The sequence below is a fragment of the Phaenicophaeus curvirostris genome, chromosome 1 (assembly GCF_032191515.1).
Source record: "Phaenicophaeus curvirostris isolate KB17595 chromosome 1, BPBGC_Pcur_1.0, whole genome shotgun sequence".
Classification (NCBI taxonomy): Eukaryota; Metazoa; Chordata; class Aves; order Cuculiformes; family Cuculidae; genus Phaenicophaeus; species Phaenicophaeus curvirostris.
In genome coordinates, this window is record NC_091392.1 from 135,066,192 (window position 1) to 135,081,084 (window position 14,893).

The 14,893-nt window shown below is 34.6% G+C and overlaps 1 protein-coding gene across 2 annotated transcripts in view; it reads left to right on the plus strand.

Annotated features, from left to right (window-relative positions):
- Positions 1–622: 622 nt before the first annotated feature.
- The window catches only part of NLGN4X (neuroligin 4 X-linked), a 134,626-nt gene continuing 120,355 nt past the window's right edge, over positions 623–14,893 (plus strand). For both annotated transcript variants that reach the window (XM_069875421.1, XM_069875432.1), the window contains exon 1: positions 623–700. The gene's annotated coding sequence lies outside the window, so the exon portion shown is untranslated. The remainder of the gene's footprint in view (positions 701–14,893) is intronic.

Consider the following 14,893-nt stretch of genomic DNA (forward strand, 5'->3'; position numbering starts at 1 on the left):
GTCCCAAGGTAGTCCTGACAGAAGAGACTGTAGATAAATATTGGTATTTAGTCTATCTAAATAGTCTAAAATGGATGGATTATTGGTAAATTGTGTCTCCACTGAAAAGTAATTTTAAGCTTTGAATTACACATAGGAAAGAGTAAATAATAGTAAAATTGTTGTAAAAAATATTTTTATGTTTATATTTTAATACCTTTGAATATTTGATTTTCATATTTTATACTTAAATATGCATAACATTTTCAGAAATAATTTGTATAGGAATAATGCAAAACCCAGGGGCCTTGTGGTGATTTTTTTTCTTCTTTTATTTTGAAGTATTTGCCCTAGACTTTTCCCCAAAATGTATACTTTTGCTGTGTATAGATATGAAGACAAGTCTATTTTTGTAGTAGCGATCAATCTGAAAAGGCAAAATACTGCTAATAACTTATATGACAGCAGCCATACACTTATCAATGTATTTCTCATCTGGGTATTAATTTCTGTTTTTTTCTTTCATCTTGAAAAACAACATCACAGGGGATTTCATAAGTAACTTTTTTTCACTAATTGTGACTCATAAGCGTGTATTTTTTTCTTCATTTACTGAAGAGCATCATAATTTCTTCCTCACAGAAAACAACTCCAACTAAAATGACATCATGCTGTCTCCTATGGGGGAATTCTGAAGCCTTCTCAAAGACACGACATAGTGGTAAGTACTTAAAATACGTTCAGAACAATTCTATTTTCTGTAAAAATATATAAAAGAAATGAGATCAAGTCTCTGTTGCTGGTATTCTTAAATGTCTTTGAGATATATCTTTGCAATATACACAACCAGTTAAAATGCTTGTTGGCATGTGTCTGTGCTGTGAGACATGGAATGCAATCCATTCAAAGCCTATGTAACTTATTTACAAAACGCAATAGTTTAATTACTGTTTTTTCATGTTGTGCCTCATGCATTGATTAATGAGAAGGGAAAGATGCGTATAAATGATGCGCAAAGTTTCTGTGATGCATATTTCTCCCTTCTCATTTTATATGCTCTGTGAACTTTGAAGCAGATGTGGCTTTATGTTTTGATTTAGTGTTGTCATGGGGTCCTAAATTCAAGAAGAAGAAATAGTAATATCTCTGACGTGATGATAAAGTTGTGAATAAGCAATAATTCTAAGTATGACTGGTTAGCTACAAGATCTGAGGGTACCGTTATGTGAAGTGTAAAAATCCAACTAAGAAAATAACAGCTTTGAAAACTCCTGTGATTTTTGCATCACTGAACCATGTTTATTCCAATTTGTAGCAATTTAAATGTAATTGAATAAAAAACACTCTATGAACAGGGACCTGTTTAATAATTTAGCACCTCTGCTGATCATAGATGAATTCTTGCTGGTTACTAAAGTGAACAGTAAAAAGATGCAGGAATACTATACATACGATTCAATTACTTACTCTCCTCAGAGAACTCAATACATTTTTTTCAGGAAAAAGGCCTGTAACTGCTATAAATAATAGAAGGCTGGTACAAAGAATACAAAGCTGAAGTCAACTTTGAAACAATCAGTTTCTTTGGAACTAACAATTTGTGGTTGATTTCACATTGTCTTGCACTAGAACTATCCACAGCCACCTTCCAAGAAGTCAGTGAAAGTTTCATCTCATGTTCTATCACACTACACAGGTAAATCACAGAACCTGTGGAGAGGAGTCTGAAGGGAAAACTGGAATGGTGTGGGTTTAGTTTTCACTGTTTTCTCAGCATTTTGAGTGATCTTCTTCATAATGCACAGACGGAAAGTCAGGGAGAAGGAGAAGAAAGGGAAACAAACAAAATTAAAATAGAAAAGTGAGATAAAGCCTATTGATGTTTGGTTTTTAACTCCCACTGCAAGTTAGTGGACATCAGAAGCTAGCTATGCCTTTTGAAAATTTCCTTGTTCATGTGAAGTGATAATTGGACTATACATAAAAAAAGCCAAGAAAGTAGAAAATGAAGTTGTAAATCTGTGTCAAATCTATTTCAGCTTCTCTGCTTGCTAATTTCCTAAAGTATATGTAGCCACGAACATATATGTGTTCAACTGCCAACCCCAAGGTACTCAAATACACAACATAAATATGAAAATATATGTTAAAGAATTTATTATTTTATCTGAAGAAAGTTAAATTCTTATAAGAAGCTTTCAAAGATATAACTTGAAATGGATATCAAGGCTTTCAGGAAAGTGTACAACCCAAGTGAAATGAACTTTGAAGATGTATTTGCAACTGACAGTAAGGATCCATTTGGAAGAACAGTAGATATCTGAGAATGGTGTGTGCCATTCTCAGTGGTGGTTCAAAAAAAAAACCAACTAGATACAGTAGCTCAGATAGAATGTAACTGTGATTTTTACTATATTGTACTCTTATAGTTAACAGAAATGCAGAAAGAAATCCCCGTGTCTCAATCACTTTTACTTTTTGCATGCTATGATTTTCATCCAGAAGTCCAGCTAAAATTCTTCAACATTAACCAATGATCAGCGATCTTTCTCAAAAAAAGAAAACTGAAATTTATGTTTAGAGCATGCAAAAAGTGCTTGTTGGCAATGCACAGTGAAGTAGTAAAAATGAAAACAAACAAATTGCCCATGCTTTGTCCTCAGATTTTCATCTTATATCACAGTTGTGAGCTGGTTTAAATGGTGGGATTTCATTCTAAAATCCTGACCTGACAGCTGAGTGTGCAGATGGAGCCCTGTGGTAGTCTATGGGTTGCTGTGTAGTGTCTTTGATGTAGCCACATACTGTCAGATTCTTGATCATGTTCTCAGATTCCAATCAAGCCTTCTGTCTGATATCATTTATGATAATAAATGTGAGGGAATAATGAACCCTTCATATTAGAAGGCAGGAATAAATTGTTCCAGCTCTAGTCTTGGGAGTTTTAGGAAATGGATCAGCTGTTAATTCTCTGAGGAGAATCAAGGCACAATATAACTCTTAGAGCTGTCATATCTTCTCAGCCTACTTTTAATCTCTCAGGATTCATTATTGTTGATCAGAATCTTTGCTTTGCCTCCTCTTGTAAGGTTTTATGGCTGTAAATGGAAGTGCACTCAGCTGAGCAGTCTAACCTCTGGTTCAGCAGTGCCTTCAACTCTTATTACAAGTTTTCTTTCAGGATTCTCGCTGTATTTTGTGCTCATAGATGGAAGTTAAATGCTCCACACATTTTTTTTCTCTTCTTGATGAAGTATTAGCACAACTTTAGTGTGGACTGAAATCCATCAGTTAAGCAGATTCCTAAGATGTGTACTATGATATAGAGGCTGTGCTAGCATTGTCTATAGTGTACAATCTTCTCTTTATCTTAATTTTGAACCAGAAAGAACTGAATTTGAAGTAATTTCTTTTATAAAGATAGAAAGTGAAATGTAATTGATAAGCAGGAGCAACTAATGAAGCTGAACATCCTAGAAATGTTGGCCTGGCCACATTAATTAATTAAGACTGATATTTTAGTAACTTTTCATATTGGAAACTGCATCCTCTTCAAGAAATTCAGGTAGTGTAAATTGAGTTGATCATCTACTGTATTTAACTGGAGTCTGTCTATATGTGGTTGCAGGATATTCCATATCTTTCCATTCATCTATAAATTTATGCCCAGGGAGAATATTCTGAAATTCTAAATCCAATGTAGTTATCTGTGGCTCAGTTTATTAGAAAAAATAAATTAATTTGCATCAGCCACTTTACTCTGAGGTGTTATTGGTATCTCTGACCTTAGCAAATTCATTACATCACTGTATTGTTGTAATATTTGCCATTAAAAGTAGAGACATTCATCATTAGACTTTCTGTGAATATTGGAATCAAAACTTTAATTAATATAAAGGATTCCTTACCTCCATATGAATTCATAGGGATGTATTTGTTCAGTCTTTATTGTGATATTTAGTTATGCATTCCAGTATGACTGATCTGAAGTACTTGCATGTATGTAAACTCAAATGACCTCCACTAGTGTGTGGATTTATGGAAGAACAAAGTGAGAAATGGAAATATGAAGTATTTGCAAATATTATTGAAATATGAATTAATAAACTCCAAAACTTCCCAGATGTTTAAATTTGCCTTCAGGTGGCAGTGTGATTGAATAATTTTAATGCTTTTACCTAAAATCAGTAGCTGTACTAAAAGATTTCAGGTGATAGTATAACAGGTTTTAGTGATTTTTTTTTTGGTAAAATACAATGTCAGTGGTGTGAGTCATGATTGCCTTGAATCTTCAAGAAATATAGACTATTATTATCTAAGTAACAACTCTATTAATGCAAGTGATTTTGCAGAAAATTAATTTGAAGGTTAGATTATCTAAAGCATTGTACAATAATAGTGAAGAACTGTTAAAATTGTGTCATTCCAACAATATGCAGACTGGGTGGCTAACAAGAGTTCACTGAATCATAACATCATGAGTAAGCAAGTGAAAGAGAAATAGAAAATAATCACACTGTGTGTTTTGCGTAGGCAGCTCATTTGATTGATTATAGTTTTTTTTTAAAAGTGGAGTTACATTCAGTTCAAAGAACTGGAACGCAAATTTAACTGCTATCTGCAATGTTAGAACTTGAAAATGTTTCATCACTGTGACTCATGCAATTTATATCTACTCTACTGAAAAACAAGTAGTGGTGTTATATCAGTTTCTACAGGGAAATTTTGGCTCTTAAAAAAGTTGAAAAAAAACCCTCAGTGGTGTTGTTTTTCTAAGAACAATAATAAAGCTTTGGAACACAAGGTCCCACTGTAAATGAATTATGTGCAAGAAGTTCTCATGCTTTCTGGGTTCATAACATACTGCATCTTCATTATTAACCACAAGACAGTAATACATTGTTTTGTTTGTTCGGATGACTCATTAGAATGGCAAGGGAAGACCATCTGTGTCTTTTACTTAGTAACCCTCTACTTCTCCATTAGCCATTCCACATGTCCATATTTACATAAAAGGAATAGTTCTATGTAACAACAAAAGTTTGTATCCTGTTGCAGTCCCCTTGACTTAATTTGAGCTCTGCACACTGCTGTTTAAGTTGCTTTTAGAAACAACTGACAGAAGATATTCTCTGGGTTCATCAACTCCAGTTTCTACAACAGGAGAAAACCATACTATGTAATCCTTTTTATACAGCTTATAGCATAGGTTATGAAACCAAGGGCTGTATTGGTCACTGGTGGAAGCCAGAAATGAGCAGTGTCCCTCAAGGGTCTGTACTGGGACAATACTATTGAGTATCTTCATCAATGATATAGACAGTGGGAATGAGTACACCTTCAGCGAGTTCGTGGATGACGCCAAGCTGAGTGATGCAACTGGTTCATTTGAGGGGAGCAATGCCATCCAAGGGGTCCGTGACAGGCTTGAGAAGTGGGCTCATGCTGGAGTGGATCCAGAGGAGGGCCATGAAGGTGATCAGGTAGCTATGTCCTGTGAGGTCAGGGGTTAGAGAAGAGAAGGCTCTTGGGAGACCTTATAGCAGTCTTTCAGTATATATATGAGGTGTATAAGAAGTGCGGAGACTTTTTACCGGGGCCTGTAGTGACAGGGCAAGGGGCAATAGCTTTAAACTGGAAGAGGGTAGATTTAGAGTACAAATAAGAAAGAAATTTTTTTATGAGGATTGAGGGTCATGAGATGCTGGTCCAGGTTATGGGTAGAAGTTCTGGATGTCATGTCCCCGGAAATGTTCAAGGCTGGGTTGGATGGGATTTTGAGTAACCTGATCTAGTGGAAGATATAACTGTCCATGGCAAAGTGGTTGGACTAGATCTTTGATATCTCTTCCAAACCATTCTATGATTCTATGATTTGGCTGTCTAATGTCATACAATAATTATTTATGCATGCTTGTAAAACTTGAGTTTTCAACTAAATGGCCTAGTATACACATGCATAAAAGTAGTTTAAACACACATATAGCACTATAGATAGCTTTATAGGCAGCTCAGCGTGGACCTGGAATTTGGGGATAAAATAGGTGGAAAATTAGTAACAATCACAAAGTTGTTGGCTTTTTGTTTTTGGTTGTTTTTTTTTTTTTTTTTAATTTTCTAAAAATTGTATACAGCTGAAACCTCTTGAATAGCTTAATAGCTTATTAAATTAGCTATTTTCAGCTAATTTAATGGATGTGTGCACTAGCCATGGTGTGAGGATGTTTATCAAACAGAAAATCAGAAGAGTTCAGGTTTTGGTTCTTTGAGAAAGTTTTGAGTTTTTAAAAACAGGCATCTAGTACAGTTTTTGGAATACAACTTCCAGCACCACTCCAAAGCGCCTATGTCATATCTACTAGCTCTATGTTGAAGGGTTGCACATTCAGACTAATGCATCTATATTTCCATGTTCTGGATACATTTCTAAATTTCATTAACTATAATTTCTAGATGTCTATTGATTTGCTAGACACCTACCTCACAGGTAGGCTACTTCACTTATAGCAAAGAAAAATAAAATAGTTGTCTAGAACTGGAAGTTGCTCCTACATTTTGATCTGAGAACAAGGATGTGAGATTCTGGACATCTGGACAGACCCAGAAGTGTAGTTTTGTATGTCTAAGGAAAGCTGTGAGAGTGAACCTTCTCAGAAAATTTACTGGGATTTTGAGTATTACATCTGAAAATTTATCTGGAAATTTTTGTGGCTCTGGAGCTCAGAGAGCATTACAGTGCAAAAGAGAGGGTCTCTGCCAGCTTATGCACTTGTAAGGTTAACTACTAAGTCAAATGAAGAGTATTTGGATCCCATTCTGAATATAAATCTTGTGTTCAACACCCAGGATTTTTTGGACTTAACCTTAAACCTCTGCAAGAGCACCTTATGGGAAGCACTGGACTAAAAAGGTCTTCAGAGGTCTTAGTCTTATAGGTGAAGAGAATGCTTACGAAATGAGACACCATTCTTCTGCACTGCTCAAAATGAATTTGGGTATGCTGGAGGACAGCAAAATAATCTGGGTTTTGCTTTTGAGAAGCTGACTTCATTTGATTATGTCTTTTTAAAAAACCTGGTATTGCATAGCTTGGAGAAACAATGTAGCATAGTTCTTTAATGATGGAAAACACTGAATTATTTCTATTCTTTGCCAAATGCAAATAATCCACCACAATTATGCTAATCATTGCACTGAAAACAAGTTGATACAGCTGTTGACTGACTAGCAAAGGTGATGGCATATTTCTTCCCTTTTCAAAATTAAAAAATAAATGCTTTTTCCAGCAGGACGCCAAACTGTTTGTAGAAATACCTTAGAACTAAAAATCACTATTGATTCTGAAAGTAAATGTGTATGTTTGTATATGTGAATATAAAATGCATTTAGCTTTAATTGCATGCCAATTTAGACCAAGTTATTTGCTATTGAACAATTTAAAGCAGTATTTTCTTTGATTTTTTGTATACATCATGCACAAAATACATTTATACAGCATTTTTCAACTGAATCTTATGATATGGAAGTCAAAAGTATCTAAAACACTTTGAAAAGCTCATTATCCATTATTTTCTTTCATACATTCTGCTTTGCATTTTGTTGTTCTTTCCCAAAGGAAAAGGCAAAGAAACACAAATATGGTAATATTGTTACCGCTGCTTGAAAAATAGTTCAGAATTAATTGTGTGTAGGTGAAACTAGTTAGGTTAAGTATAATTTAGATTCAATCTGTTATCAGGTGTTATAATCTCTACTTCTTCTGAACAGGTGTGAACTAATGCTATTCTCTTTTCCACCTGGTTGCAGCTACATTGGTAGTGATGGAGATTTGCCCATCTGTGCTCACAACATGGACATGAATTTAAAGCATACATAACTGTTCACAGAATGTTAGCAAAAACAGCTTAAATTTTTATGGTTTAATATGTCTTCAGCAAATAACTGATAAGATTTGGTGCTTAGTTATAACCTTAAAAATCTGAATTTTTTGCCGGTGTATAAAATTAATAATGTACAACCTAATATCTATTAAGACTGTGTTTTGGCTTTCCATGATGCAAACAAAGCTCTCTTACCTGGAACTAAATCACACATTTAATTCTAATGTAGTTTACAGTCAGTGGAGTTGTATTGAAAAGTTGTGTTGCTTCTGTCATTTGAGGTTTTGTGCTTTAAAGGTATGCAGGTGGCATTTCCTATGTTATGTCATATCACTGTGACTACTTTTATGAGTAGATACATGTCCCTAAATATGAGATGCAATTCCTTGAAAATTATTTATAAATAATGAGTAATCTGGCTATTACTCCGAGTTGCAGTCTAATCTTACTGACAAATAATGTTACCAAAATAGGATGTAAGACTACAAGACATGTATTTGGATTGCTTGTAGATGGCCTTTAAAATTCACGTCGTGTGAAGTTATAGTTCAAGAGACCTTGCACAGAGCATAACTTTGTCTTAATTACCAGGTAATTTTCATTGCATAGAAAAAAACTTTCACTGTGTCTTTAGATTGTGAATTCAAGGAATAAAAGAGAGGGCCTCTTTCCAAACAAAATTATCTCTATGTTCAGATTTCCTTTTCTGAAACTGATCTGAATACTATTCAAACTCAGGTAATGGCATTCCTGTCCTTTTATACTGGGACCCTTTTTGCACATTGCATGCAATAAATAATAAACTAATTTTAGTTTAGCTATAATTCAGTTCTCAAAAGATGAATTTCAATGCTGTATTTCTGTGTCATTTTGCTTTGATAATTCAAGCTATACTTGGGGAATTATAATTCTTTTATTTTTCATTTGAATGGTAGTTAATTAGCTTATTTCAATGGTATTTTATTTTAAGAAGTGTTAGTGAATTCTTGGATAATGATAGGTATGTGTTCAACAAATAGACTGGAAAACTGTTACTGAAAATATTAATGTGAATATTTTGTCTAGTGATTATGATGCACCAATTGTGAGTGAAAAATACTTTCTCCCAATACATATCTCCTAATCTTTTCAATGTATTTTCTTTCAAAGAAAACAGTAGATTATATGGGTAACAGTGTTACATACTGATCTTTATCTTTTTTAAAATGGAATCATAGAATCAAAGACCTTTAAGATCATCAAATCCAGTTGTAAATCTAACACTGCAAAGTCTGGGACTAAACCATGTCCCTAAGCACCACATATACATGTATTTTTAATTCCTCCAGGGATGGTCACTCAGCCACTTCCCTGGGCAGCCTGTTCCAGTGCTTGATAACCCTTTCAGTGAAGTAATTTTTCCTGTATCCAGTCTAAAACTCTCCTGATATAAATTGAGGCCATTTCCTCTCGTTTTATCACTTGTTACTTGGGAGAAGAGACCAACACCCTCCTCATCACAACTACTTTTCAGGTAGCTGTAAAGAAGCACACTATTTCTAATACAAGCTAGTATGCTGGTGGCCACCTTGGTCACCTGGGTACACTGCTGGGTCATGTTCAGCTGGCTGTCAACCAATACCCCTCAGGTCTTTGCTGCTGGGCAGCTTTCCAGCCACTCTTCCCAAAGCCTGCAGCATTACATGGGGTTGTTGTGGACCAAGTGCATGACCTGGCACTTAGCCTTGTTGAACCTCGTACGATTGTCCATGGCCCACTCATACAGCCTGTCTAGTTCCCTCTGTAGAGCCTTCCTGCCCTCAAGGAAATCAACACTCCCACACAGTTTAGTGTTATCTGCAAATTTAGGGTGCACTTGATCCCCTTATCCGGATCATTGATAAAGATACTAAACAGAACTAATTCTAATAGCAAGTCATGGCGAGCACCACTTGTGACAAGCCACCAGCTGGATTTAACTCCATTCACAACAACTCTTCCATCTTGGCCATCCAGTCAGATTTTCACTTATTATTAATTTACAAAGCAAGAGTTTTCAATATATGACCTTCACAAAGAAAATGAACGTATCAGAATTTCCATTATGGAAATTGGAGCAATCACAACAACAACATTAAAAAAAATCACTGTTTTGGCAACTTCATTTTCTTTTAAAGAGTGGACTTTTCAGTGCTTTTAAATACTAACTTAGTATTCTTGCAACAGGGTTCTGAGATTTTTCACTTTGAAATGTTACCACACTATATAATGATTTAATTAAAATTTAAGAAAAAAAAAAGAAAGGTATTAAAGAGTTATCAAATCATTTGAGCTTCTTATGATGTTCTGGACTGACTTTTTTTTTTTCCCCCCCAAGTGAGTTGTAGCTAAAAAGAAATTGGAGTTCATGCATTGTTATTTTTGTGAAAAATTATCTCGTGGAGAATTTAATTTTAATCCTTAGCTGAATGATTTTTACCTAAGGTTGTTTATGGTTTGGCATTTGAAATGTGTATGCAGGAAATCAGCAAAATCAGAAACAAAAAGAAGTAACTCCGGCTTTCTGGCAGTGTAAACTTTTTTGTTTGACATATGAAATGTGTAATCAGTATTACCAGAAGATGATAATAGCACTTGCAGTTTTTAGTATTACCAGCACAGATATGATATACAGAAATACAACTATTTTGGTGCAAGAATTTAGGAAAGATAACTCTTACAAATACCCAGAAATTGTTATAAGATTTCAACATGCCAGGAAATCAGAGACAGAAAAATAATGAATCAGGACTCCCAGATGGTTATATCCCAGATGTGAAGCAATATTAAGTTCCAAAAAGAAATTCATTAGCAACTTGCCAAGATGATAGTTTTACTATTGCTTTAGGGGTCAAACTTCAAGGAAAGTAGCAGCCATCTAAACAAAAGCAGAAAGGATATTTGGGTTTCTTGTTCAAGGAATCAGTAAAAATCGTGCTGATAAAACATATGTATACTTTCTCTCCACTTTAAAAATAAATAATTATATACAGCAGCAAGCAAGACCTTTAGATGATGGATCTTTCTTTCTCACCAAAGAAGGCATTATGGAGAGAATACTCCTGAAGAATAAAATTGTAAGTCAGATCAGATGGGAATTACTGATTTATCTCCAGTAGCAGGTAAAATAATCTTCTCCTCTGTCCAATGGATTTAATTGGCCTGACCTCCATCTGTTCTATTAATTGACTGCATTAGTTTATGGTAGATATTTTTGCTTGGTATTACTTTTATTAGTGGGATTTCTTAGGATGACATAATAGTAGCACACAGGAAGCTGTAACTCCTGACATGTGACAAGGTATATTTTTTTCAATCCTGACCTAAATCAGTTGACCAAGGGCAGGAAAAAAAATAGATCAGTTCTTCCTGGTTAATTTGGCATCTGCAAATCTATTCCATTGTTTCTGCAATATCATCCCAGATGGATGTGATGAAAGAAGGAAAGGAAAAAACCCAAACACCTCCCTGCCCCAAATCCTTTATAAAATAAATGAAATAAATTTCCTTTACAAGCTAAAAATATATTTGATACTGATTGAACTGCTAGGCTTATATCTTTCTCTATGTATCTTGCATATATGTATAAAGAGACAAAAGGAAGATAGTAACAAATGACCAGGAAGAAGAAAAGGTCCATTGATAATGATTTGAAAAAAGTACAAGCTAGTTGTGTACATTCTGTGAGAAAGACCAGAGAACTAGACATGGGACTAAGAAAGCCATGTGCAAAACAAGAAAAGGATGGAAGGTATTTTTTATAATAGAACACATTTTCAAGCAACAAGAACAAGACAGGTCTTGGAAAGGTGGAAGAGCATAATATTTTGCCACAAAACTATATTGTTAAAAATTATTTATCCTCTTTATGAAAGGTGCTAGTGTATTTCCTTGCCTTCTCCTGTTCTCTTTTTTAAAACTGTAATCAGAAATTTATACCAGGTATGAATCTACAGTTCAGCTAGTGTAAGGATTGCTGTATCTATATGTTACATGGTTAAAGAAATCTTTGAAAAATCATAGAATTCATTTCTGTATCTGTTTGTAATTTTGAAAGTAACCATATAGTGTTGCAGTCCTGTGAAAACAGGTACAGTGTGCCAAATACTATGACAATAACAATGTTGCATGGGTCCTGTTAGAAAGTAATTCTTAAATAGTACTCATTTCCTCAAAAAAGTCATAGAAAATATGTTTTCTGTCAAGTTGAGAGGAAAAAGAAAACTAAGCATACATTTGTAATATAATACTGTTTTTCCTTAAACATATCAGTTCTATGTTAATAAAGACTAGCTTTAGGTATAGATGCTGAAAATTAATGGATGAACTTGTTCACTTAGATATGACATTACTTCAAGGAAGATACCATGCAGCATCATTTTCAAAATAAACACAGGGATGGCTATAGGAATAAAAACAACAGCAATAGTAGTAGAAGTAATAGTATAAATTGAAGGACAAAAGTAATTGAATTGTACGCAAGAAAATAGCTGAAGTTTAGTGTAAACTTAGTATATTGAATTTCTTTCCAATGGATGCTGCATCATCTTTAATAAACCAGCAGCAGAAGTAGTGAAGAAACAGAGAAAAACTATGAGACAGTAGAAGCAAAATAAGTTTGTCCTGATTTTAGACATGGACTTGGGTCATGTATTCAACAAATGAGAAAATTACATCTTTCTTGACTTTGTGTATTACGGTTATAAAGTTAATTCTGTAAATGATGTTAGGAAGTGAGAGATGGAATCATCTTGCCATACTTCAGCTGTTGGAGAGTTAGCAATCTAATGTAGGCTAATGACTTGTGGTCCTTAAACATAATCTTCAGGATGTTTTTGTGATGGTTGGCTTCAACTAATTGTTGATGTCAAATAGCTAGGTTACGGTAGGAAGAATTGCTGCCTGAAGTGTAAGCTTCCAGTTTAGACAGAATATCTAACTTTTTCACATAAAATTAGTGAGATGAACATGATCTTCAGTGATATGTCTGAAGTAGAGGAGGTATCTTTTCATTATGCTAGGCAAACTTTCCAGTAATGGAAGTGGTAGGGTGAGCAGAAGGAGGAATGAGGAATTCTGCATGAATTCTCCTTTTCTACTCAGATACCAATTCTACACATTACAAAGCAAATACAATATATTACATTAGAGTTCTGAAAAGCCTTTTATGCCAGAAAACATAATTAACTAAATATAAGATGGCTTTGAAGTCGTGCATGTAATAGAATGATAGGGGCTACCATGTAGATCATCTTGAGAAATTAATTTTATTTTTATTTAACCTAAAAGAAAAGCATTTACTGAGCAATGCTGAGATTTCTTTTGGAATTGTTGAAAGACCATGAAAAACGATCTGTTTTTTATCATTTGGGGAGGGTGAGGTTGGAAATGGATGACCTGTTTAACAGAATAGGAAATTACCCACAAAACTTTTTTTTTTTTTTTTTTTCCCTGCTGCCCTTTTTGGCAACAAATAGATAATAGTTGAAAAAATTTCTATTAAAAAAAAAGGCCAAACTCCAAGTAACTGATATCAAGACATCTTTTTCAAGCTTCAGTGTGTTTGAAATTATTCTTGTAGTATATCTTCTTGCTACTTTGAGTAACAATTTTAGAATTTTCATTTCCAAAGCTGCTTAATATTCACTCAGCTATTGTTGTTTTACAAATTAATCCCACTTATACAGTTGTTCTTATGGTTATTCTTACTGTTGAGTACATCCTGTGTTTGATAGGAACGGTTGGACTCGATGATCCGGTGGGTCTCTTCCAACCTGGTTATTCTGTGATTCTGTGATCCTCTCATATTACAGGTTTCTCAAGATATCTGATACCAGACTACAGTCATACTCTATTAATTTTCTAGGGGAACATAACCTTTTTTTCCCCCCCTATTTTCCATATTTAAGCAATAAAGGAATAAGCTGTACGCTACATAAAAGCAGGTACAGTCAGCCTTGGACTTCAGGCATTTATGGGGAAGGAAGATATGTCTAGTTCTATCCATAAAGATTTGTCTCTCAGTAAATAAAATGGTCCAGGTCCTGTTCTCTGTCCCTGAAGACTGCATAGCATAACAAAGATTGCATTTCTACAGCGAAAATCTTTCTTACAAGATAATAAAATATATATATATATATATATATTTGCACTATCTGTTGAGGAGAGTTCTGGCCTGTTCTGTCCTGTCCTGTCATGCCTCTGCAATGACTGGAAGGTGACAGAGCTACAGAGTATGAATACTGTGGCAGGATGCCCTGTTTAATTTACTGTTTAGACATGAGTTCTGGTGCTTACTGCACTGGCCTAAAACCAAACTAAGACCTGGATCTATAAGAGGATTTCTGTATGATGACATTTTGCTTAGCTTTTAGAAGTCCGCAGGATATAATGTAATTCACAACTACCAGTACTCCTCTGTCAATGGGGAAGTTAAGTATTTCACGCTTCATTATGAATGCAACAGACAGGACATTAAGAAGTGTGTTTTACATGGAATCTCTTCTAAGAAGGTTTTTAATCTCTGTGTTTTGTGGTGAGAGGGGGAGGCAGCAAGAAGCATAGGAATGGTTCCTTTTTTATTGTCTCCTAATATTTAGTGCATGATTCTGATGATCCCATCCATTATAACATTTTGTGGAGACTTGTCTCCCTGAGACAAGCTCTCTCTCCTCTTAAATATAAGGGGCTCAAGACAGAATTTAACAGGAGAAAGCCCCTAAGTTAGGAAGAGGGCAGCACATGAACAGAACAACGGCTGGTGAAGTTGTCTATTTTCTAGCAAAGAAAGAAAATTTAAGGAGAAGAGAATGTTTGAAAAAGTTAAATGATGTGATAAAATACTGAAGATAATCCTCAGTCCCAATTTATATTTCAGGAAGTTACTCTCGTGAAATCTGCATAAGTCTTGCTTGAAAGTCCGGGGGTGAGAAATCAGAAAGTGAAAATCCTTCAGTTTAGGATTGACAACATTGCACAAAGTCCTTATAGCCAACCCAGTCTTGTTTGAAATTTAG